At 33.1% G+C, this 26,419-nt stretch overlaps 1 protein-coding gene and 1 long non-coding RNA gene across 3 annotated transcripts in view; one reads left to right on the forward strand and one right to left on the reverse strand.

The window, feature by feature from the left end:
* LOC149411387 (uncharacterized) overlaps positions 1-26,419 on the forward strand; it is a 710,246-nt gene that overhangs the window by 306,686 nt on the left and 377,141 nt on the right. The gene's annotated exons all lie outside the window — the stretch shown is intronic.
* The window catches only part of LOC149411389 (uncharacterized), a 418,027-nt gene that overhangs the window by 149,141 nt on the left and 242,467 nt on the right, over positions 1-26,419 (reverse strand). For both annotated transcript variants that reach the window (XR_016304884.1, XR_016304885.1), the window contains one exon: positions 9,846-9,888. This is a non-coding gene — a long non-coding RNA (uncharacterized LOC149411389). The remainder of the gene's footprint in view (positions 1-9,845; positions 9,889-26,419) is intronic.

Raw genomic sequence — 26,419 nt, forward strand, 5'->3', positions numbered from 1 at the left:
TTCAGATCTGGTGACCAAGCACGGCCAAAAACATTTCAAGCAACGTTTCGATTCTATTCAATGGACGATTTTTCACCTGAGCGGTACTGAAAGTATCTTATTTTACATGTTTTGTTTTATAGTTGTTGTTAATATTATCTTCAGTGATTAAATATTACAATTTAAGGTTTTCCTGTACTTATTAAAACTTGGACAAGCCGGGATTTGTAACCATGGATCGTAACCGCTCAACCACACAAGCCGTCGACAGATAATCCCTATTCTAAGAGAAGTGTGATCTTTACTGATTTGAATGAAAATTGATGTCATAAGTTTACAAAACACCTTTCGACTCCTAGACACCTGAAAAAAACCCTTGACTCTGTGCAAAAACGGGCGTTTGATAGATTCCCCAATCTTAATAAACGGACTGCAATCTTTAGAGCACAGGCGTCAGGTAGGTATGATGTCCTTGTTCTATTGGTATTACAATGGAAGATGCTCTGAGGAACTAGCGTCATTGATCCCTTCGGCACCGGTGCGTAGTCGGGATACACGCCAAACGCGCGCCCAACATTTGTACACGGTTGACATTTGTCACATGAGAACGGGTCGCTTCTACGATTCGTTCTTAAGATCAACAGCTCGGCTGTGGAACGAACTGCCGGCCTCTGTGTTTCCTCCCTCCTACAACATGGGACTCTTCAAGACCCATGTTCACTCCTTCCTCTCCACAAAAAGACCCTCCACACAGCATCCCCAAAGATGACATAGGCCCTGAGGGAAATTATTTTCTTCAGGGCCTCCTGTGTGGAGTTAATATAAAAAAAGGCCCCCCAATAGAGCAGGGTAACCGGATAAATCATCACAATGATAATTCATCACATCTTTAAAAAGTTATATAAAGTCATGGAAAGTGATACAACAAAAACTTTATTAACTGGGTTATGTAGGTTAGGTTAGGTAAGGTTAAAAATTCATTCATTCTTAATTATATCGACTATAATTCGATTCCGTATCTCATGACGGTGTACAGATATTGCATTAAGTATTCCTCGGACGTCCCCGACTTCTTCTACGATTCAAACCACTCTCTAAAAACACCAGAGATTGAGAGAATGAAATTGATTCTGTTCAAGAAAAAGTTCAGATTCATCTATCATTTTTATCAGAACTAAGAGATATATTATAGAAGTGAGTTTACTTTAGGCACACGGACACGCCCTTAAACACTTATATTTATTCTGCTGTGTTTGCCAACGCCTTCATTGAATGTGCTGTAATATGTAAATGTTTGTTTGTCCTTTTGTTTCGCGACGTTAACATCCTGCCAGCTCTGCGGAAAATGTTTGTGGGCAGAAATTTTTATAAATCATTAAATTAGGTAAATTGAACAAGGGCGTACCATTTCTATTTAAAATCAGTGGCGTCCAATAATTTAATGGCATTTGTAGGGCAGCACTTTTTAGTTTGTGCATAAAAAGCTGGTTTGTAATTTATAGGGTTTTCCAATAAGAGGTGTTATTTTGAATAACCCGCTATTTCGGTAGATGTTACTTTCGAAGCTGTCATTTTTTGAGATTTCATAAGTAGAAACTACGCCATTAATAAAAATGGAACGATACACGCTTCAACAATGCATTGAAATTATCAAAATTCACTTGAGTGAATCAAATGCAAATCATCTTGAGTGACGAGGCCCATTTCCACCTCGGTGGCTTCGTCAACAAGCAAAATTGTCGCATCTGGGGCTCGGAAAACCCAAGAATTATTGTTTAAAAACCTTTTTATCTTCAACGTGTGACTATTTGGTGCAGTTTATGGTCCGACGGAGTTATTGAACCTTACTTTTTCGAAAATGAGGCTGGAGCAACAGTTACGGTGAATGGATTGCGCTATCGAAAGATGATTAATGATTTTTTGTGGACGGAATTGGATGGTATTGATCTGGAAAACGTTTAATTTCAACAAAAAGGCGCTACATGCCACACAAACAACGAAACCATTGATATTTTACGGGAAAAAATCAAAACAACACATCTTATTGGAAAACCCTGTATAACCAAATAAGATTGGGTGTCTTTAAAATGTATCACATTTCTAACCGTGTTATTGGTGTTGATATTAAATTTACAAAAAATACTGAAAAAAGGCGTCCTGCAAATCAAATTATATGGATAAAAACAAAATTTCATTGTTGGTAAGGTTGCGGTTGAGAGCTGAAATGGTTCAGTGGCATTTTAAGATTGAAAAATCGGTGTAAATTTCATGATTCCAAAGCTCACTCCTTTAAAGTTTTCACTGACCATTGATTGCGCATAATTCCCCACAGATCGACTGACACTTATTTAAAGTCATCGTTTTTTTTTTATTATTTCCTCTACTTTTGTTTGGAATAATATGGATATTATGTTTGATGATAGTTTTGTATCGAGAAGTGAATATTTTTTCACATTTTCTAAACGTACCAACTTACTGTTATTGACACCAAGATGGCTTTGATAAATCATGATCAGGCCATAGGCCCAATATGCTACCTACAGTTCCTTTCTGAAGCTCTCCAAGGCAGTCCTTGGGTATGAAATAACGTTTTCTGATTTTGAATCAAGGCAGGACATTGCACTAAAAATAATAATTCACAACAACATGTTAAACCAGCGGCGTGCGTACGAGTTTGTATTTAATAAATTAAACCAGTATTTTTTAAACAAACATCGTTAACGCTGCGAAAATGTTATTTTTTGTCATTCTTTTTTTAAATTATTTTTTTCATTCTGAATATCGACAGTTAACGTTTCATCAGTGTGTACACGTGTAGCTAATCGCAAAAATAAACCTTTCATTGATTTCCTCCCTGTGACTTTAAAAAAAAATCAACATGTAAAATTAAACTTACTAATGGTAATTTGAAATAAAAAATTTCGTATTTGACTATAACAGCTTCCGACAATCTGAAGTCAGTGAGACTACGGATTCCCCGATTGGGGTGTGTTATTAGGCAGAAGGTATTGGGGGGAAAGTAGATGGATAATAAAAAAGAAGGTATTACCGGGCTATTCAAATCTAGTCACCAAAACACGGCAAAAGCGATTAAAAACAACTTTTCGATGCCTAATGTTGTTCTTTTACCAGGTCGACTCCGATGGATTTATCAATCTATCTACTCTTTTTTTTTGTTATTTGTTTTTGGGGTATTATGCCGAGTTGCGCTAACTCCTTCTTTAGCCAACGTTTTGGACAGCATTGCAGTGTCCATCATCAGGGCAGATGTGTTATTTGATAAATAGCGCAACACGGCATAATACCCCAAAAACAAATAACAAAAATACTTTTGGCTGTGAAAATCTTAAATCATATTTAATCTATCTACTCGTATATAAACAGAAGAGTGTACTGGTTTGGATTCGATTTTGAACAACCTACAGTTTTATTCCGAGATCGATGAAATTTTGCACACTTGTCCTTTAAAGCAAGAGGATTTTCACCGTTAAACCTCAAAAAAAAGAAATACGAAAGAGAAAAAAAGTTGTCGAAAAACCATCTCTACCCCTTAAAGCAGAATTTCGATACTTATTGATAAAATTTCGCACAAATAAAGTTCAAAATAAATTTTGAAAAACTCTGCGTAAAGTCCGGGCATCTCCGGGAATTTCAGCTAATTCTACTATAAAGAAGCTTTCTTACTCGCTCCTTTATCATCCGCCCTCTTCTCACACCTAAAAACTACGTGAAAGAAAGAAAGAGATAACGAATAAGCACCATTATTTGCAAAATTGCAAGATCCCTCACAGTCCCTAGCTCGGTGATTTCTTGGTAAAAAGTTTAACAAACAATGGCTTAGATCTTACAGAAGTTTTTATGCGGTGCTGTTACTTGTGTTCTGTGCAAAGTAAGCACATTTTACATGGCACAAAACACAGATAAGCCTAGATTTATTTTCATAATTATTTTCCTTTTGAAGCATCAACTAACTCCACCGCAGATTAGCGATGGGTATAATCGATGATTCATCGATGATTTACTCAATCTTTTCGACCACTGAAATATTTCGATTCTGTTATAAATCATCACACGGCCCGAGACAATCGTTTCGAAACGTCATCGAACAAGGAATCGATTCTGTCAACAATCATTCGAAACCACAACCGTCCTATGTTATGTGCTGAAGGGATAAAAATAATGAAGGGATATAAATGTGCTGAAGGGATAAAAAACATTAACAACAAAAAAAACAGTTCCAAATCGGGAAAAGAATATAATTTCAAATACTGACATAAAAATTGATAAGAATATTTCTAAAATGGTGAGAGAAAAAAATCTGGTTGTTACAAAGGCAGATAAAGGTAAAAGTGTTATCATCATGGATAAAGTTGACTATATTAACAAAACAATGGATTTTCTACAAGGGGACAATTTTTTATTTGTTTGTTGTGAATCATTGGTTTTCCCCATTTATTTAAAATGAAGTACTTACAAAATCAAAAATCAAGGAGAAATCAAAATCCGAGTATCACGATGAATTTACGTTCTATGTAGGTACAATACGAGATGAAAAAAATGTTTGTTTATTTTTATGAACCAGCATACACTTGCTAAGCAATTATTATTTTACATTTTCTTCACTAATTTTCATTGCTGTAAAAAATGCAGTTATCAAAGTTGTTGTAACTCCAGCTTCAACAAAATACTTGGACTTTTATTGTGATTGATTGACGATGTCATTATTTTTTATGTGAATACCGCACAAGAGTTCCAGCTGCTCCCAACCGTCTGGAGCCAATGAGACTATGGCATCTCCAATTGGAGTATATTGTGAGGCTGGAGGTACTAAGGAGGGAAAGGTGCCATTTCAAGCAACCTTTTGCGTTGCCCACCTATTCATTATTTGAACACGCCAAGACGAATAATAATAATAATAATACTTGGATGACTTGTATAGCGTCGTTTTTGTGCAAAAACACCTCAAGGGCGCTGTACAAACTGATAATACATTTGTACAGTGGTCTATGTTATTACTTAACTATTTATGGAGAAAATATACAGTTCAATACTTACCTGATAGGTCACTTGAGATTAACACTTAATTAACATTATCTAATTGTTTATTGGCGAAATTTAGATACAGGATTTAGGACTTAATTGAAGACACGTGACGTCAGAGAACAACAGATGACGTCAGAGTAAAATCATAAAAAAATAAGTTTGGAAAATTCCGTTAACGGGGCCGTTGGAAATGCGTAATGGTTGTCAATGAAAACAAAGAGTCGTTGCGCCACAGGCGATTTGCTTTTACGATTTCTTATTTTTCTGCTTAATGTTCGGTAGGTACAAGTTTATACGCAAATATAAACATGGTTTGTTTCCCTTTTGTATATTACGTTACTAATACTTTGTTGATGTCGTTAAAGGAGAAAGAGTATAAAAAAATCTTACAATGTACACGGAGAAAAAAATGTATTACTATTAAGAATCTCTTAAATTTATCGGTAATCCGGTTAAAGACGAAATTATTGGTCTTGTGGATGAATGACTTCCTAGGATTTCAGTTTTCAGTTTCAGTGCCGGCAACCCGGGCGTTTATTTAAGGTTGGTTCTGTACAGATGTTTTTTTTTTCATTACCCTCCTCACTAGACATGGTCTGTTCTGAGGCTGGTAATTAACAATTTATATATAAACCAAATGTTTAGTAAAAAATTGTAAAATAAAAATAATAAGAAAAAATAGAAGAAAAAAAATGAGTAATATAAAAATAGAAAAATAAGTGTAGTACTATATGTTTTACCATCAACCAGTTTACAAATCTTTTGAACACCCAATTCAAATTATCTGGTAAGACGTGAGTTTTAGTTTGGGTTAGGAACATGTTGAATATGTGAGGAGCCAGGTAAGATTCATGTCTTTAAGCGAAGTTTGATTTGATATACGGTATTTGTAATTGTTTGTGTGTAATTGCTCTCGTGTTTTTCGAGTGAGTTATGTGATGTGCTAATTTTTTTATGCAGTTTTTGTAGATGATCTTCTTTATGAAGAGTTTATTTATGTCTAATAACTTATTTTCAATCATTAGCTGTTCTGTCGGATGTTGATAAGGCTTTCTAAACATAATTCGAATTATTGATTTATGATTAATTTTAAGGGATTTGAGATGAGTGTCTGCTGCTACTCCCCATACTGAAATATCATACATTAGAATACTTTGACAAAGTGCAAAGTATAATTTTTTTAGCTGATTTAATGACATAATATTTCGTATTGTTTTGAAGATGTATGATAGTTTCCGGATTTTTTTTATTAGGTTAATTTGGAGATCCCATTTTAGATTATGGTCAACAGTTAAGCCGAGATATTTGATATTATCCGCATAATCTATTTTGTCACAAGTACAGCGTGTGTTATTTGTGGAAGTATTGGTGCAGGGGTGAAGATGTAATTGTGGGCGACTATCTGGCTGACCAGCTTTTGTTTAACTAAAAGTCAAGTATTTTGTTTTAGAAATGTTGAGTGTAAGAAGATTATTCATTAGCCATTTATTTATTTCAGTCATCCCTGCTTCTGTGTTTTTGTAGACCTTTTCCCATGAGTGTGATTCATAATAAACTTTTAATAAATTACGAATTTATTATCACCATGTCAGAATACGTATTTTCACATTTCGTCAAATATGATATATTATCATGGCAAATGGAAGTGTTCCGTGTTTATCAGGAAACCTGTTAATTCATTTCAGAAGCCTGCAAATTCATTTTTAACCGGATTACCGCTAATTTGACGAGATTCTTAATAAATTAGCAATACTCATTTTTCTCCGTGTAAGCTTTTTGTGTTTGGGTTCTTGCCTTATCATTTTATACGCAAAGCATTATTATCAAGGTTTTTGTCATTAATAGGCGAAAACCTATAAAAAACCTCAATACTGAACTGGTTGGTTCTATCGTGATTAATTTTCGTGGGTCATTATGCCGTGTTATGCTTCCCTCTATGTTTTTAGCCAATGAAAAGCGTTACAGTGTACAAAACGTTGACTAAAGAAGGAGGAAGCGCAACACGGCATAAAAAACCAAATATTAATCACGGTAATACTAATAATGACATTATTTAAGATTTTCATGATATAATTTATATCATGAAAATCTCAAATCATATCCGGTTGGCACCAGTTAATGTTGTTGTGTTGTCAGCTTACAGAGACTGCATAATTAACCGTGAGACCTATTTAATTAGTTATAAACATAACACGGAGACAACAAACGTTTTATGATGTTTGGCTTTCAAAAATAAACAAAAAAGCTTTGAAAAATGAACTTGGCCTGTGGTAGATATAAAGTTGCATTTAAATTTATTTAAAAATATAATAAAAGAAATAAAAAATAAAATCCAGTTTAAATTGTAGATTATAAAAAAAAATAACAATGGCTCATAATTTATATTTTACCAATGAAAAATATATTCAATTGCTTTTAAATAATAATATTATGCTACATAAAAATATCATTCAGGTGAACTTGTATTACATATTTATGTCGATATTTGAGGTGAATTTGTTTCCAAGTGAGAAATATGTGCGTAACAAACCACTACCCGAGTCGAAATTCCAAAACATTAATAGAAAAATAAGAAATTTCAGATAGTTTGAAATATCAATATCCAGATATATCCATCTAAATCGCGAAGCTACGTTGTCGTTTATTAATCCTGTATATTCTGTATCTCGGAAAGATTTCTCCATTTGAAACATGCTTACGTTTATCGGCGAGATTCTGGAAAGATTTCAAATTCCACATTACATAAACAAGGTATTTTTAGAAAATACGGACTGGAATAATGCTAAAGATATTTCTCCCACAAATTATTATTAGCAACCAGAAAAGCAGAAATTTCTCTTTCTAACACAGAATTTAACTTAATCCTCTCAGGGCCAGTTTTTTCACCGATATATTTTTATTTCTATTTCATGCAAAAAATATTGTACACTAAATAATAATAATTTGGGTTTTATTATCTTAATTTTTTGTAACAAATAGGGGTAATGAAATCCTGACTGGGATCTGTGATCCGTGTTGAGGTTTTCTATACATATAATTAAAATTTAGTAGTATAGATAATAATGAAGTAATAATAGTTACCTATAATAGTATTTTTTCGGAAATACAGTCAAATACAGACTGAAACCGAAACCAATCAACTGTATCAAAAAAATTACAAAATACAGGCTATCCTTTATAGGGTAAAGTGCGCTAACTTCGGGGGTGATTTTACATGATAGTACAAGTAAAAGAGAATAACAACTTCTTTTGAATTTCCAACGTTTTAAAGTAGTTTTTAGATAAAAATTGTTTTTTTTATGGGAAAAAGAAAAAAAGTTGTAATATCAAAATTATTTTTATATTTATCATTATGCAGAATCACCTCCCGAAGTTAGCGCACTTTACCTCCGGATAGCCTATATATATTACGTGATGTTTTTTTGTTCAGGTGAGTGATTTCGGTTTCAGTCTGTATTTGGTATCAGTATATAATCTATTTCTGGACTCCCTGTGTCTTGTATCTAGCTTTTTATTTGTGATTCAAATGTTAAATACATTTTTTTGCATAGTTTTTTTCACATTTCGTTACTGATCACTCAGCCAAGTAACCGATCACTCAGCCGAATAACCGATCACTCAGCCGAGTAACCGATCACTCAGCCGGGTAACCGATCACTCAGTCGAGTAACCAATCACTCAGCCGAGTAACCGATCACACATCCGAGTAACCGCTCAACTCCTCACCTCGACCCTACCTGTCCAATACATAAAGATTTTTAATATTTTATTACGAAAAATAAAATATCAGAAATTTCACTAGGGGCCCAAGATTTTACTAACATTTTAACTCCAAATAATTTCCAGATATTTCCATTAAGACCCTGCATTTTCTGCTTTGTGTCAATGTCAATTAATAGAAAGGTGGATTTATTAAATCAATTTACATGACACTGAATGCATTTAGTTACCAAAGTGACGTTGCTAGAAGAATCTGTGCAAATTTCTTGAAACTTTTTGATAAGTTTTACCTTATTAATTCACATAAAGTTGCTTGTTGAATATTTTTAAATTTAATATAATTTTTCGGTTTATTTAACCTTTTAGGATAATTTGTTCGCTTTCGGGAACAACTAACATGGTCTCATAGGAATCGTTGTATCTCAATTACTGTCGTGGTAAAAAATATGATCTAACGGTGTTAAAAAGAAAAAATACCCCGCTCTATAAGAAATTGCACTTTTATGAAACCAAAGATTCCAAACCCAATTTGAAAAAAATATTTTGAAATTTCGTGATTTTTTTATGAAACTACAAAGAGTGAGGTGACAGTAACGTTTGTAATACATAAGTCTAATAAAATGCGCATGTTTTTTTATAAATTTTTATCTTATCAGTAATTTTAGTTACAAAAAACGTAAGAAGAGCAATTTTTAATTTTTTTATATTTTAACAATCAAAATTTGAATATATCAAAAAAAGCAATTACCTATATATATTTAAAAATACTGAAATTTGGAAGCGTACTTTATCACCTTTCAAAAGCAGTTTTCGGATACGTTCAATAATATTCAATTTATTTGGATTTTATTGCATAGCGGAAATACTCCTACCTTCTGTCAAAATATGGTAGAGGCCTGAGTAGGTAACGACTAAGCTACGAACAAGAAGTCGAAGTTCGCTCCAGTAAAGTAATATTATTTTATTAAGTTTTTGTCTGTTCATTTGATAAATATCATAGCGTTTTATTTTGTACACAATCATTCAAAAAAGCTTTAAAATCTACGATTGCAAAATATTGTAGTTTGATTATTCTTATGAAAATTATTTGAATTGAAACTCACGTTTATTGATTTCCTGGATATGTTGTGATTTTGATTCGTTAATCTGAAACAAACAGAAAAAACATAATTAATTTCACAACCACAACACAAAAGTCTGATCATATTCCTTGTTTAAATTTTCACATAAAAACTTCCACATCAAATTTCGCTGCATTGTTAATACGCAAAAAATAAATAATAGTTTGTTTTTTGGTTTCATTTTAATTACTACAAGAATAACTATTTATGTGGTGGGAGATGGTAAAAGATGCATTAAAGTTCCATTTATTTAATTTATTATGTACCTTCTCTTGCAATATTATCAGCTCTGCTTTATTCCAACTGAATAGAATAAATCCATGTACTTACCACCTACCACCTGATTACACTGGTCGACATTTATTTTTTTTAGTGCAGTCCCTTAAGCATAGCTAATTTTTTTTATATGTATTTAGTATCCATAAACACGAAATGAATCAAGAAAAATAATTGATAGGTCAGGTTTTTTTATTATTTAACAAAGTTTTTTTACATAATTCTTCCATAGTATGACGGGTACTTAACTAACAAAATTTCAAAACTAATTCGATTTGAATTTTTCTGCTCCTGATTTGCGCTTGTGAGTATCTTGAGAGTCTCTCTGCAGGGTCCAGCAATAGTCTGCTAGCATAGATGGACTCCACTTTCCTTGGTATCACTTTTCCATAGCCGCAATGTCCTGGTGAAATCGTTCGCCGTGCTCCCCACTGACATCTCCCATATTTTCAGGGAAAAAATTCAAATGAGAGTGAAGGAAGTGTATTTTTAGTGACGTGTTACATCCCATATTTTTATAGGCCATGAACATTTCAGACACAATGCTGATATGGTCTTCACTTTTATGAGTTCCAAGAAAGTTCTCGACAACATTCTTGAAGGCTGACCAAGCGGCTAGCTCGACTGGTCTCAACACTGTTATAAAATTCGGATCAGTCAAGATCTCCCTTATTTGTGGTCCCACGAATATTCCTTCTTTAATTTTTGCCTCGCTGAACTTAGGAAACTTTTGCTTTGAGTAAATCATGCCATTTCCATCCTTAGACAAGCCTTTTACAAAAAAATTCATCAAACCCAATTTAACGTGGAAGGGTATAAGTAAGATATCTTTAGATTTTACTAAGGGAGCATGTTGAACATTATTCGTGCCAGGTTTAAGGTGCTTTCTAGTAGGCCAGTCCTTCTTGGCATAATGGTTTTTCCTGTCTCTGCTGTCCCACTCGCACAGAAAACAACAATACTTTGTGTATCCCGCTTGCAGTCCTAGCAGGAGCCCTATTATTTTTAGATCACCACATATTTTCCATTTGTATTTTACATATTTATTTTTTGTTAACAGCAGCTTGTTGTCATAGTTCTCTTTCATGTTTGCAGCATGACCAAGTGGAATGGATGGTCAAAAAATCAAAAAATCAATGATAACTCACGAATAAATATGAATTAATACACATTTTAGTAAAACTTAAAACCCATAAAAACCTGACGTGATAGAAAAAAACTAATCACATATCTGAAATCAGCGTGAAATTTCCTGTTAGATTTGGCTACTTTCGTTAAAGGGACAAAAAATGTGTTGGCCAGTGTTATTAATCCTAAAATAATAATATTATTTTCATTTTACTACATCATGTGGATGTAGTAAAATAACAATAAATCTTAAATTTATTTACATTTACTGTGTATTTAATTTAGTAACTGCTATATTAGGCTATTTTCATTATCTATACTTTTGTTATCATTCTATATAAATTATGTTTATTTTATACTTTATAAATAAAAAACTTTCTTTCTTTTCTTTACCCTATGTACACTGTAATGGCACTACTCCCCAATTCAAACTCGAGAAACGTTTTTCTCTATTGAATTGGGTAGTTACGTTAAAAAGAAAACATATTATTGTAATTAGTTTTTAGAACCATATGTTTTTCTTCTGTAAATCTATCATATGTATGTATTTCAAATAAATAAAAAATCTCAAAGTTAAGTTTAAATGTTAGGAAATGTGCATAAATTATTAAAATAACCCAAACTAACACCCTAAAAACCTATTTTACGACGTAAACCCCTTAAAAACTTAAATACTTGTAAACATTAGATAGAGAAGTTAAAATGAAGTGTTGTTTTTTGAAAGAGCCTTGCAGTGGAATTCGACAAGTTTACCAAAATTCGTTCTATCATAATTATGAAATGTTTACTTCGATCAAATATAATGGCAATGTCAGGCAGAGCAAGTGATACAGGGCACGTGCTTACTGGGTTAGGTTAGGTTAGGGTTTCCATTCAAACCTACATGGAAGGTGTTTCTGGTTGTTTTAACTAGACCGTTTAGCATTTCGTTTGTAATTTTTTTGTGTGTTCTTTTCCGGTTCAAGTAAATCAATACTACGGTACCTATCTGCCTAAAGAAAGTTTGATAAAATTAATAAAATTATAAAATTTTGAAATATTTTTTTAACATAAAATATTAGGTTTATAACCCGGTAGGCAGTTATTTAAGTTCCCACCTACGAATTTCTTAAAATTTCAGAGGAAATTTTGGTTTTTTATTTCTAAGAGAAAATTAGAAACATAATTTTTTGGACTTGAGGTCTACTGTTCACAAAACTACATATTAGTGTGTATTATCTATTCAATGAAATTAATCATAATAATCGTTATATATAATCGTTTATAATCGATATTCCTGTTTTTAACTGATTGGCGAACCCTAATAATGTTCGTTAAATATACGTTAAAACCATTTGTGTAAGTTTTTTAGATATTATTTTAATAAAATGAATGGATTTGCTTTTTCATTAAATTATCATTATTTTAAGCCCTCTGAAATAAATGTTTTGACATTTTTCATCGACTGATATAACGTAGTCGAAGGGTAAAGCTCTCGGCTAGCAAGCTGGAAGTCACGTGCGTATGTAATTTATTTGATTGATTTGTGTTATTTCACAATTTACTCACTTAAAATAATATATCGTATATTGTGGAACGTTCCAGAGTGGAAAATACTCTCAGTAACGCTCTGGTGAAAGACCACGATTTAGAAATGAAACTTTGTTTACAATGGATTTAGCCGTATTTAGTGACCAGATCTGAATAGCCAGGTACTTCCTCTCATTCCTTTTTCCTATCTCTTTCCCCTCTCCACTACCTTCAGACTCACAATATTCCCTATTTGGGGATGCTATAGTCTCACCGACTTCAGATGGTTGGGAGCAGTTGGGACTCTTGTGCGGTCTCACATAAAAAAAAATCTAATGCAAATTTATTTTGATACCATTTGAATATTTATTAATAATCGCCAAATTGTTTGGTAAATATCAGAAACAATGCAGCCATTGTAAAATTAATCAGTATTATTTTATTGTAAATTAATCGGCCTCTGTTGCAAAATTGTAAACGCATTGATTTTTAATTCAGTTGCGCTGAACATATTTTGTATAGAAGTGTGATTTACCGATTTGAAATAAAACTGGTGTCACCTATTTAAATAAGACCTCTGAACTCGTTGGCCCCAGGTAGGTGAAGGTAAGCACACGAATACGCCTACAATACGCTTTAATTGCTTTTTAATAATAATAACATAAACCATAAATACTATTTGGATGATTTGTATAGCGCATAAAAGTTATTTATTTATTTGAATCAAAAATTATTTGAATGATGTTATGTTTATTGTTTTGTTCTATTGTCTAAGAGCCCCGACTGCTACCAATCATCTGAAGCCACTGAGAATATGGCATCGTTAATTGGGGTATGTTGTGGGGCTGAAGGTAGTGGCGAGAGGAAGGAGATAGGTAAGAGGAAGATGAGGAAGCACCTAAAGGCAATCAAGCAATGTTTCGGTCCTGAAAGGTGGTCTCTTACAAAGGTGATATTGAAAGTATCTACCACTCATAAGTGTCACAAATACACTTTTTCAATTTTTTTACGTACGTCGGAATTCGAACCCGCGACATCCGGATGCCTAGCCAAGGATCGTAACCACTGGACGTTGGAGGCCATCATTTCGATATTATAATTCTGTATCTATATAATCCTCCTGATAAAAACATTATTTCGCTTATTGTTTTTATGTAGTTTTCAGAATTCCACATCTTTCTAATCAAATATTTAAATACCTACATCTGTGAAAAAAATAAAGGTTCAATTCCACGTAGGCTTCAAATACGCCTTTCTTCAGAAACGGGTTTATCGACCCACCCCGCCCCTTACCTACCCAACTACCCTGATAGGGGCAACATACAACCTTCATCCCTTACATGGCAGCTACCGTATTATACCGTAATACGGGGTGACTTTTGAATAGTGGGGTGACTTTTATCATCGCGGATATCTTCAGAAATACTCGCTGCTACTCAGAAATAACTCGCTTATTTTGATTGTTGATGATTTTTTTTGACAGCGTTGATGCAATGACGTTTCGACAATAAGTAATATAAAATTAATTGGTTTCTATGTAGTTATATTCCAATATATTGTCTGTTGAATTGTCAATACTTTTTGATTTATATATTCTTTATATTTTTAATACATTTTCAGGCAGAGAGAAATGTAAATACGTTTTGTAAAATCTTCAAAGATTTTGATAGTTTCGTTTCATTTATATTGAGCGATGGGTGTTCATTTTGAATAGGGTCAATTAATTAATTTAATTATTCATTCCTCAAAATATGAATATGCATATGGGACTGATTCCGAAATATTACTAAAAAATGTAATCTGATAATTATTTATCACAACACCTTTAATGTATCTTCACTTTTACTAATTTTCTCTATCCTTAAATCCTGTATTCCGTAGGATAATTTGAAACCTGTTAATTTGACTGTCCTAAAACGGGAAACTTTCCTAGTGGGACAGTCGCTTCCTTGCATAAAATGTTACGAATATTATTAAAAAAATATATATGAACTACAAACTACTTAAATACAAAATTGAATTTGGTTATTTTTTTAGATATACATATTTCGATTGTAGATATGTGCAATAAAAATGAACGAATTTATAAAAAAAATATTATCATGAATATGAACACAATACTAGATTCACAAATAATGAAGGCACGCTTGTACCAAATTTTATCAATAAATACGACCATGTAACCCTAGAGGATATGTAATATTCAACTTGTTGCCAAGTAATACTTCATATTTCGAATTACCAACTAGAATCAGATATATGCTGAAAGGAGTAGAGATTATTTATAATTTATAGAGATAAGTTACGAGTAGATATAATTTAAACTAGGCGATTATATCAATCAATAATTGTTATAATATTCAATGTAGAATGCAGATTATTTTAGATTATTATGAATGTAAATAATGGTAATATGTATATTTATGATAATATTATTCAAATATTAGTGGCATACTGCAAAGGAGTCACCTCGGCCTCATTGTCTTTCTTTTATTTATAAATGATATCATAATTTGTTTTGACGATGTAGAAGTTTTGTTTTTTGCCAATGACATCAAAGTATACAAAAAATATCTAATATAAGCGATTGCCTAATCTTACAGTCCAAAATCGGCAAATTACATAATTGGTGTATAGCTAACAACTTATTCCTCAATATTGAAAAATGTAAGACATTAACATTTTTTCGAACCCTTGTTTGATAAAAGTGGGGTCTTTACACCACTTTTATTCACATACACAATAGCACGCGAAATCTTAGAAACAGTCAACAAAAACGGGACCTTGGAATTATGTTTGACACTAAATTAAATTTTGTAACATACAACAAACAACTGACAAAGGTATGAAGACACTGGGATTTATAATCAGAACCATCAAAGATTTCGACTCGTTGGAGGTAATAAAAATCGTGTATTTGTTGCTATACTACCATATTCATATAAAAATATTGAACGTGTGCAGCAAAAAATTTTACGATTTATTAACTTCAAATTACACATACCTATTCAACACAAAAACTATACATTCTTACTAAATACAAAATACATTCCCTAGAAAACAAGAGAAATAAATGACCTGACTTTTTTATTTAAGATTATTAACTCCAAACTAGACTGTTGTGAACTCCTGCAACTTATAGATTTCAGAGTACCTACTCGAGCAACTAGGCAAAATATATTATTCTGCAACAATAACTTTAGTACCAACTATCACATACATGCACCTATTTCTCGCTTTCACACACTTGGAAATAAATTCATCTCAAATATCGACAAATTTAATTAAAGTTTGCCTGTGTTCAAGAGATACCTGAATGACATTTTTATGTAGCATATTTAAAGAACGATTGCTATTTTTTTTCTTGTAGATATGTTGTGAACTTAAAAAATATTGTTATTTTTGTGTTGATGTTTTAAAAATAAAAACCTTCTGCTGTCACTGTATTATGCAGTAAATTATGTAAAATATGTATAGTGTAAAAGCCCATCAGGGCGTTTAAATTAATAAATAAAAATAAATTATTTGAACATCACGTTGTGCTTAATTGCAGTTTATCGAAAAATTATATGTAAAGAGCAATAAATTTAGAAAAAAAAATGTTGTTACAAAGTTGAAAACTGAACAAAATCACCACATTTTACTATACCACGGTACGTTATCTTAATATACATGTATTAAATCTGAATATACATGACTTTCGTATGAACTTACGTAGATTCTGTGAAGGGGATTGCTGAAGGATTAGGAGGTTGTTAGTTAAGACTGTACAAACACTAAACTGACAGACTGTTTTACTTTGTTAAGTTGTATGACAGATAAGCTCTACAACATTGATTCATAAAAGCTGTCATAACTATTTTAAATCTATTAAATATTAAATTAATAAAAATGTTTAGTAATTAAAGATTGAGTGTTACTGTTTTAAATTGGTATAAATTATGTTTTTATTGAATTTTTATTAAAGAAAAAGTAGTGAGTACTACATGGTTCCAAGAGTTAAAGACAATAATTTAAAAAAATTAGGAACTCAAATTCCGAATTTCTACCGAAATATATCAAAATTTCCTTGATCACTTTAACTGACGGCCTCCGTGGCCGAGGGGTAAGGCTCTGGACTAGCAAGCGGGTGGTCGCGGTTTCAAATTCTGGCATGCGCAAATTAACTTTATTTGATAAATTTGTGTTATTTCACAAATTACTCACATAACATAACATATAGTATATTTGAGGCACGTTCCAGATCGTAAGATACTCTCAGTATCGCCCTGCTGATTCAGAATTGAAACGATGCTTGTAATGACTTTGGCCATGTTTGGTGAACAGATCTTAATTTACATGTACTTCCCACCTTCTCCTTCCCCACCCCGCTATCTTCAACCTTACAACATACCCCAATTAGGGATGTCACATTCTCACTTGCTCCAAACGGTTGGGAGCAGTTGGGGCTCTTGTGCGGTGTCACATAAATAAAGTTACTCTTAAAAAAATTATGTTATTTTTTTAGATAAACTGTATTTATCAGCCGAGTTCAAATAACTAATTATATGAAAGTCTTTCGATGGAACAAATCTCAAAGTAAGCTGCGAAAATTATTGAAAAAACATCAAATCATCATATTTAACGTGTTATTGGTTTAAAGAAACTCACAATGTTTATTTAGATGCTACTTAAGACATTTATATGGCGATTTTTGCTCTATTTTAAGCAAGTCATGCTGTATTAAATATTTTCGCTTACGCCTGTTAATTAAAATCCTTATTTAATATTTGCGCGTTCCCTATGATATTACTAATGACTCATTCCGTTAAAACCATTTTCTTCTTCTTTTTGAATGATTACTACGGAGCCATAAATAGCTATTATACAAATAACGGTACTTATGATGTGTTGAATTTTGAGTATTTTATTTTTTGCAATGACATCCTCAATTTGAGTATGTGGTGAGGTTTGTACGTAGTAAGGTCCATGGTCAATGAAATGGTCCCATCCTCTCTGAACTATGCGTCCCGGAAAACATTGGTCTGAGGCAGTCAACTCTTAGATCAGCAACATCATCAGCTGTAGGCAGACTGATGGAACCTAAGCGCAAGCCTAATACTGAGTTTGGTGATCGCGCTTTCGGAGTATCTGGGCCGAAGGCTTGGAATAAACTCCCTCCGGAAAAAAACTTACCTTTTTTAGCTGTCATACCCTTAAATTAAATAAACAATTCCTGAGAGAATGTCCAGTTATATCCAATTTTCCAATTACGTCCTATATCCTGTATCTAAATTTCGCTAATAAACAATTAGTTAATGTCAATTAAGTGTTAATCTCAAGCGACCTACCAGGTAAGTATTGTACTGTATATTATCTCCATATTTTTTTATTATTTTTTTTTTATTATTTTAATATAGATCATAGTTACATTAATACATACATATTTTGGAAAATATAATATTTAGGTACATGATTGGTCATGTATATCTTATCAGAAAAGAGGAGCTCTTGTGCCTGATAAGGGAGCCACGATTCTTACTTAGATTCAATGTTATAATATGATGTTATGTGTAAAATATAAATATAATATATATATCTATATACATATATTTTTTTAATATAAGGTTTTTTGGAAAAAAGTTTGATTTTATTTATTTGTTCTTGTTGGTTCGTAATACAGCGCAATTCGGATGGGAGATTATAAGATAGGAGATATATAACGTAGATCATTGTAGAAATGTATTATATATTTTTACAGCGCCTTTGAGGTGATTTTGCACAAAAACGGCGCTATACAAATAATCCAAATATTATTATTATTATTTAAGGAGGGGAAGCTTATGGTGAAGAGAGAAGTGGGAAGGTATTTGGTTATTCAGATCTGGTCCCCAAAATGGCTAAAGCTATTTCAAGCAATCTTTCGATTCTGATCTTGTGGTCTCTAACCAGGGCGATACTGAAAGCATTTACCACTCTGAAACATCGTCATTTTTGGAGATATTTAAAATACACAGATAATGTCATTTTACAATATTCATTTACTATTTGACTTTATGATCGCCGACGCAAAATTTTCGCCGTGCGCCAGCTGATTCTATTTTTAAAATAACTTTCTTGTTTCTAATAAATTTAATATTTCTGAAAGTATCCCAAAACTGTTTTGAAAAGTGATAAATAAGCTGTTATTATTAGATAGAAATATTTTTGTTTTTAAATATATAATTTTAAACATAAAAACATGAACTAGTTCACCTTACGTTTTTTGTAACAAAAATTACCGATAGCGAAAACATACAAAAACACACTTATTTAATTAGACAACTGTATTAAAAACATTTTTATCACCTCCTTTTTTGTCTTTTCATCTAACAAAAAAAAATCACGAAGTCTAATAAATTTTTCAAATTTCGGTCGGAACCTTTGGTTTCATTAAGTTACACATTTTAATTATATTGTTGTTAACTTCTAAACTTGAATATAAGGCGTGGTGTTTTTTTCTTCTTATAACACCATTTAAATCTCTCACCACAACAGTAAGGGAGATACAACGATCTCGGTGAGACCATATGTGCTGTTCCCAAATGCGAACAAATTAGCCTGAAGGATTAAGGATATGTTGGCGCTCAAAGGGTTAATCAATCAATTTTATCCGGAATATTCCCGCAACATATATTAAGAAATGTACATTATTTACGGTAGGTTTGAAATAATAATTGTCAGTGAGATGTGACGTTTCATTGGACAAATTGAATAATTCCATATAATCAAGGTAGGTAGGTATTTAAGTACCTACCTACCTACGAATGTCTTAAAATTTCATGGAAGATTTTGGTTTTTTATTATCATAAGAATCGTTACGTAAAAATAACGCTGATAACGGCTATAAATGTATTGTTTTGTAAATTTTTCGTTTGATATAATCTTTTGTTTTGTATAAATTTTTTAATTCATATTCCTTTCATCTAAATTTAATTTACTTATTCCTTATCATGTTGTCTCAGTAGAGGTAAAGCCACAAGGAGGAAATCCATAATTGGTTTTATTTTACCATATAAAACTTATATACAAACTGTCGATTTCCCGAAAATGAATAAATAAATAAATGAATAAATAAATAATGAAATCCATTTATTACGGTATGGATTACAGGTTAGGTTAGTTTGGGTTAGGTTGGGTTAGTTTGGGTTAGGTTGGGTGAGTTGTTTGTTTAATTTCTTCAATTATTTTTTTTGTCATGGAACTTAATTTTCACACCGAAAGTTTTAGAACTAAAATGGTTTACAACACCAGTTGTAAAGCTTACAATCCGCGCTAAAGACTGGAGCAACTCTCTCCGTAGTCTTGACAGGCTACACTCTGAGCACACACACTTTACAAGCTTCTCAGGTACTAATATATTGTTTTAATAAAGAGGCATGTCATGTAGACTTGTAGAGATAGTAGACTTGTAGTAGTAAACATTGGAGAGAGCAAACAGCAGCCGACAGAATCTAAGTAGATACGTTACAAAGAGAATTCAGGCTGACGTTGCTTGCTATTGAGATTTATTCTTCATAGCATGTAAATAGGTTATTATTTATTGTCGATATTAACCTTTACGTCCCTTTAAAAATTACAGTGACCAGACAGTTGGTTCACCGATAGTTGATTCCCCGGACAGTTGACCCACCGGACAGTTGACCCACCGGACAGTTGACCCATTGGACAGTTGATTCCTCGGACAGTTGACCCACCGGACAGTTGATTCCCCAGACAGTTGACCCACCGGACAGTTGACCCACCGGACAGTTGACCCACCGGACAGTTGATTCCCCGGACAGTTGACCCACCGGACAGTTGATTCCCCGGACAGTTGACCCACCGGACAGTTGATTCCCCGGACAGTTGACCCTCCGGACAGTTGACCCACCGGACAGTTGACCCACCGGACAGTTGACCCACTGGACAGTTGATTCCTCGGACAGTTGACCCACCGGACAGTTGATTCCCGGACAGTTGACCCACCGGACAGTTGATTCCCCGGACAGTTGACCCACCGGACAGTTGATTCCCCGGACAGTTGACCCACCGGACAGTTGATTCCCTGGATAGTTGACCCACCGGACAGTTGATTCCCCGGACAGTTGACCCACCGGACAGTTGATTCCCCGGACAGTTGACCCACCGGACAGTTGATTCCCCGGACAGTTGACCCACCGGACAGTTGACCCACCGGACAGTTGACCCACCGGACAGTTGATTCCCCGGACAGTTGACCCACCGGACAGTTGATCCACCGGACAGTTGATCCCTCTGCTAGGTGATTCTTCGGACAGTTGATCCCCTAAAGTATTATTTCTTCTGTAGTCCTCATTGATAAAGTATACATGCAGAGAGGCTATACGGCAGTACAACAGAAGTCAATATGTATGATTGTAGGCGTCTTGAGTGGAAATTTGCCATACAAATATTTTTGATAATAATGATGCCGTTTCTCCGAAAGAGTATGCAGGACGGATGAAGTGAATCAAATTTAGAATACTTCCTTAAAAGGCATACATAATTATGTCATACTTGGTTACATTACCGATGAGGATGTACAGATGAAATAATCTTTAGGGGGATCAACTATCCGAGACATCAACCGTCCAGGGGATCAACTGTCCGAGTGTCGACTGTCCGGGGAATCAAGTATCGGTGGACCAACTATCGGGGGGGGGGGGGGGGGGGCAACTGTCGGTGGGACAACTTTAGGGGGATCACCTGTCGTGGAATAAAAAATCACATATCACTAGAAAAGGGGTTACTAGGGTTCCCCGTATATCGCAGAACGGTGCGACTCTCAACGCTTTTTTGCCCTTTCCACTAAAACTTAGATATAAGTTACATTTTATTATGCCTACCATTTTAATCGGATATCGCCCAGCAGTCAATCATTAAGTAATTCAAAAATGTAGAAAAATTGTACAAAATCATCGAGAGTAACTCAATACGTTATGTATTTATACGTCATAACAAAAAAAACTAACCCGGTAATTGTACGTTTTAGAAACATTCGTAATGTCCTCAACATAATTGACATAAAAAACTTATTTTATCGAAGAAAGCTATATCTTTGTGGCTTGACATTATAATCTACTGTTAAAGGGATAATGGTTTAAATTGTATGCGAAAACCTGTTGTTGGATTCCATACATAAAGAAAAGGTAGATCATACACACAACATAAGATTGAGTCAAAATGAAGGTATGTCCATTCCAAAACTTACTAATAAATCCGGCCAACGAAAATTCGCTTATTATCTACCTTCTATATTTAATAAGGTGCCAATTTATGTAAAAAAGCGAATCATCATACAGCACTGAAATGAAAAAATCTAAAAAATGTTTAATAGATTAAGATTTTTTATATTATGTAGGTACCTAAGTAGTAAATTTCTTGTGAAAAGTACCTAAATAGTACTGTAAATTTCACCAACCGTTACTGCTACTAAATACGTAATCTTTATTTGATGGTTACCGGTATATATAAGTTGGCTTAATTAACTAAGCAAGCCCAGTGGAGAAGTGGAAATTAAATTTGCTTTCCTCTTGATTTTTCAGAGAGCCTGAAAATAAACACTGCATAAATAATAATTCCTGGCACCTTTTCATGAAATGCCTTTAGAAGTGTAATGTGGGATTTTGGCGTCGTCAGTTGATGTATGTTGATTTTTGCTTTGATAGTATCCTAATCCTTATCATATATTCCTCTTCTTCTATCCTTTACATATTAATTCATCTTAAGACAGTAAAACTTCTATCTCTAAGCAACTTTAGCAATAAGAAATTTGAATTAACTCATATCCACTCGAGCGATTTTTGGCACATAATGGCAAATATATAAAAACGTTTTGAGCTTCCGCTTGTCATAATGTGCCAAATTTATAGAACCTAAAATTCTTTTTATCGATTTTATTTCCGATTTTTCTGTTTCAAATTTTCGTTTGAGAGTCGCTAACATTGTCTTCAATGATTAAATATTTATTTTTATCATTGAAGAATAGAAGACGAATAAAAAGATAACGATCATAACTAGTAATCGAAGCCAAGTTCTCCTTCTTACCGGGACAGCGTCTTTATTCACTCGACCATTGGGACCTAATTATTAAACGTCAGATTTTTTGATCTCGTATTTCAAATACAGAATTAAACATATTTTTTTGTAACTAATATTTCCCATATTTTTGTCAACTACCATTTTGAATAATCAAAATTTTTTAAGCAATTGGTTTGTAACCTAGATAGTGTCTCGGATAACGATTTTACAGGGTTTTCCAATAAGAGGTGTTATTTTGATATTCAATCGTAAAAGATCAATGGTTTCGTTGCTTGTGTGGCACGTAGCGCCGTCTTGTTGTTAGTAAACCTTGTCCAGATCAATACCATCCAATTCCGGCCATAAAAAATCATTAATCATCTCTCGATAGCGCAATCCATTCACCGTAACTGTTGCTCCAGCCTCATTTTCGAAAAAGTATGGTCCAATGACTCCGCTGAACCATAAACCACACCAAACAGTCACACGTTGAGGATAGAGAGGCTTTTCAACAATAACTCTTGGGTTTTCCGAGCCCCAGATGCGACAATTTTGCTTTTGACGAAGCCACCGAGGTGGAAATGGGCCTCATCACTCAAGATGATTTGAATTTGATTCACTCAAGTGAATTATAATAATTTCAATGCGTTTTTGAAACGTGTATCGTTCCATTTTTATTAATGGCGTCAAATGTCAAAAAATGACAGCTTCAAAAGTAACATCTACCGAAATAGCGGGCTATTCAAAATATCACCTCTTATTGGAAAACCCTATATTTATATACTGAGATTCTGTGCTCGATTCCAAGTTGTGAACCTTTTTTTTTATTTTCTGTGTCTTGTTCAATTTCATGTTTCGTTTATATTCATTAGAATTATCGTATTATTCAATGATATATTACATTGATGGATACAACCTTCAAAAGTTAATGATAATTTGTTCCAATAAAAATTTAATAGTGAATTATTTATTACTTTGACTTTCATATGTGTTTATTTGTCTATTCTTGGTCATGAAACTGATGATGATTGATTTTGAAACATATTGTTAATATTTATATAGTCGGTTAAAAGTTTTTTATTCTTCGATAAAAATGTAAAATTACTTTGTGACGTCATTTTAATTTAAATATGAATTTAAAATACTTTTTAAGCACCGATATTTATTTAAAACATTGTCATATTTCGAAACCGATGGTTTCTTTGTCTGGATAAACAGAATATAATTATTATAAAGTTTGTTATTTTCAGTTAATAAACATAAAGCGTTCATTAGATGGTAGATAAATTATATATTATTTAACATGTATTAATACTGCTTTAAACTGCTCTTTTTCTATTTTATGCTTTTAAACTATAAAAATCCCAAACATTCAGTGAATTATTAATGGTAACTTATGTATTTACGCAGAAATACGTTAAATACTAAAATGATATATCAAGTATTCAAGCTAATATAAGGAGGATAGTAATTTTATGTACTACCTACTCCCCCACTTGGCTGCGGGATAGTTAAGATATATCTCTAATAGATCCAAGTGCATACACAGTGAGTACAACTTTACATTACATGCACGTAAGTAATTATTCTCACCACTTCGCGAGATTCAATTACTTTCTCGCCAGCATTCACAGACCAAGCCGGTGCCGAGCCAAGGAACTTAGATTACCCCCGGGTGTCCTTTACTTCGTTTTTTTATCGGGTTCAACGCACTTACTATTGAATCCTAAACCCCGTAAAATGGTTCTTTTATTGTTTTACATTATTGGCGACAGTATTCACAAAACTTTCTTTCCCCATTACCGGCGCTATATTGAAAGATAAAGTGATGACAAAAGCTATTATGTATAAAATAAGCGATATTTGTTTTTTTATGTCGTCGTTGAAATTGACATTTAAACTAAAAACTTAACCAACCTTCATTCCAAATATGATTTAAGACTTTCACCGCCAAAGTATTATCGTGATTATTTTTTGGGTTATTATGTCATGTTGCCCTTCGTTTTTATTTAACCAACGTTTCGGAGAGCGCTACAGTGTCTATCAACAGAACAAAAAATAATTTAATTCAGAAAAAAATTTCTAGTTTTAGATTTCTGTTATAGTTTTTCTACCTGCTAATTTTTTTGTAGACTCTTCAATTTCGCCATTTTAACTTCATTTTCTATTATTATTATTATTATCTCACATTGAGATAACATTAACATTTTCACTCCATTCAAATTCATCTTACAATCTCCCATCCGTAACCACTTCTAACTTTCACCCCATATACCTTTATAATTATTATATATATTGGAATAATCTCACGAAGGGTTGGTTGGAACAAAGCCTTAAATTGAGAGTAAGCCTCCAAACTGGGAACAAAGTAAGAACTTCGGAACAGTGTGAAAATTATGAAATAATTATTAATTGAAACCTGAATAATATATAAGACGTTAGCAGTTAGACAAAAGCAGGGGTGGATTTACAGGTTTACAGACCGGTTTAAACAAAATTATTTGTATTTGGATTTTCATAGCCAACATTATTATCATGTTTAACTTTCATGTTTGATTATTGTGCCGTGTTTTTTTTCCCTTCTTTAGCGCTTTTTCCTTGTTGTAGTGTCCATAACATCACGTCAGCGCTGATTATGGAAACTGCAACGCTGTTCGAAACTTTGGTTAAAGAAAAATCAAGCGCATTACGGCATAGTTTCCCAAAAATGATTCAAGAAAATTACCTGACTTCTTATTCTATTCTAGAACCTTCCTGTGAAAATCAGGGGATATAAGAATAGTAGATGTATATATATAAAATATAGGACTTTTGTTATACATCGTATTGTTATATATCCTTTATGGAGGATATATAACAATACGATATGTTTAAGGAGGATAAAAAACATAAATAATCCTTTGGGGATCAAGTTCAAGATCAAGTTGGGGATCAAGTGTCCAAGGGATCAACCGTCCGAAATCAAGTGTCCGAGGTATCAATTGTCCCAGGATCAACTGTCCGGGGATAAAGTATGTGAGGAATAAATTTTCCTTGGGATCAAGTGTCCGAGGTATCAACTTTTCAGGGATCAAGTGTGCGAGGGATCAAGTGTCCGGGGATCAACCGTCCGGATGAAGAGTCGAGACACCAACAGTGCAAACGTTGCATCGCACGAATGGGATTTAGACACACTACATACAAAAAACTACATACAATCGAGATTCAAATCTTGTTATTGTAAAATGAATAAGCCAAGCGCATCGACTGCGTGGATCATATTTCCATCAAAAATGATTTTGTCTATCAGATAAAAAACCTTTCAAAATGAAATTTGCCATTTCGGAAAATGGATTGCTATCTGAACACCGCAACCGCCGCAAAAGAGATAAATTTCAACTTTTGAAATACGAAATTTAAATTCAAATTTTTCAACATTTTTTAGTCTGAATTCGAAAACTGTTTTAGTAAATGGAATTTTCAAATATTGGAATCTTCAAATTTTGGAAAAAATAACATAACACGCATGATAATGATAATTCAAAATAACCACATTTGCGAAAATCGAGTTAAACATGCAGAAATAACAGCGAATTCACCAATTTATTGAAAAATTATATTTTTTA

This window comes from Hesperophylax consimilis, chromosome 26 (genome assembly GCF_061612785.1).
Source record: "Hesperophylax consimilis isolate HC1 chromosome 26, BYU_Hcon_1.0, whole genome shotgun sequence".
Taxonomy (NCBI): Eukaryota; Metazoa; Arthropoda; class Insecta; order Trichoptera; family Limnephilidae; genus Hesperophylax; species Hesperophylax consimilis.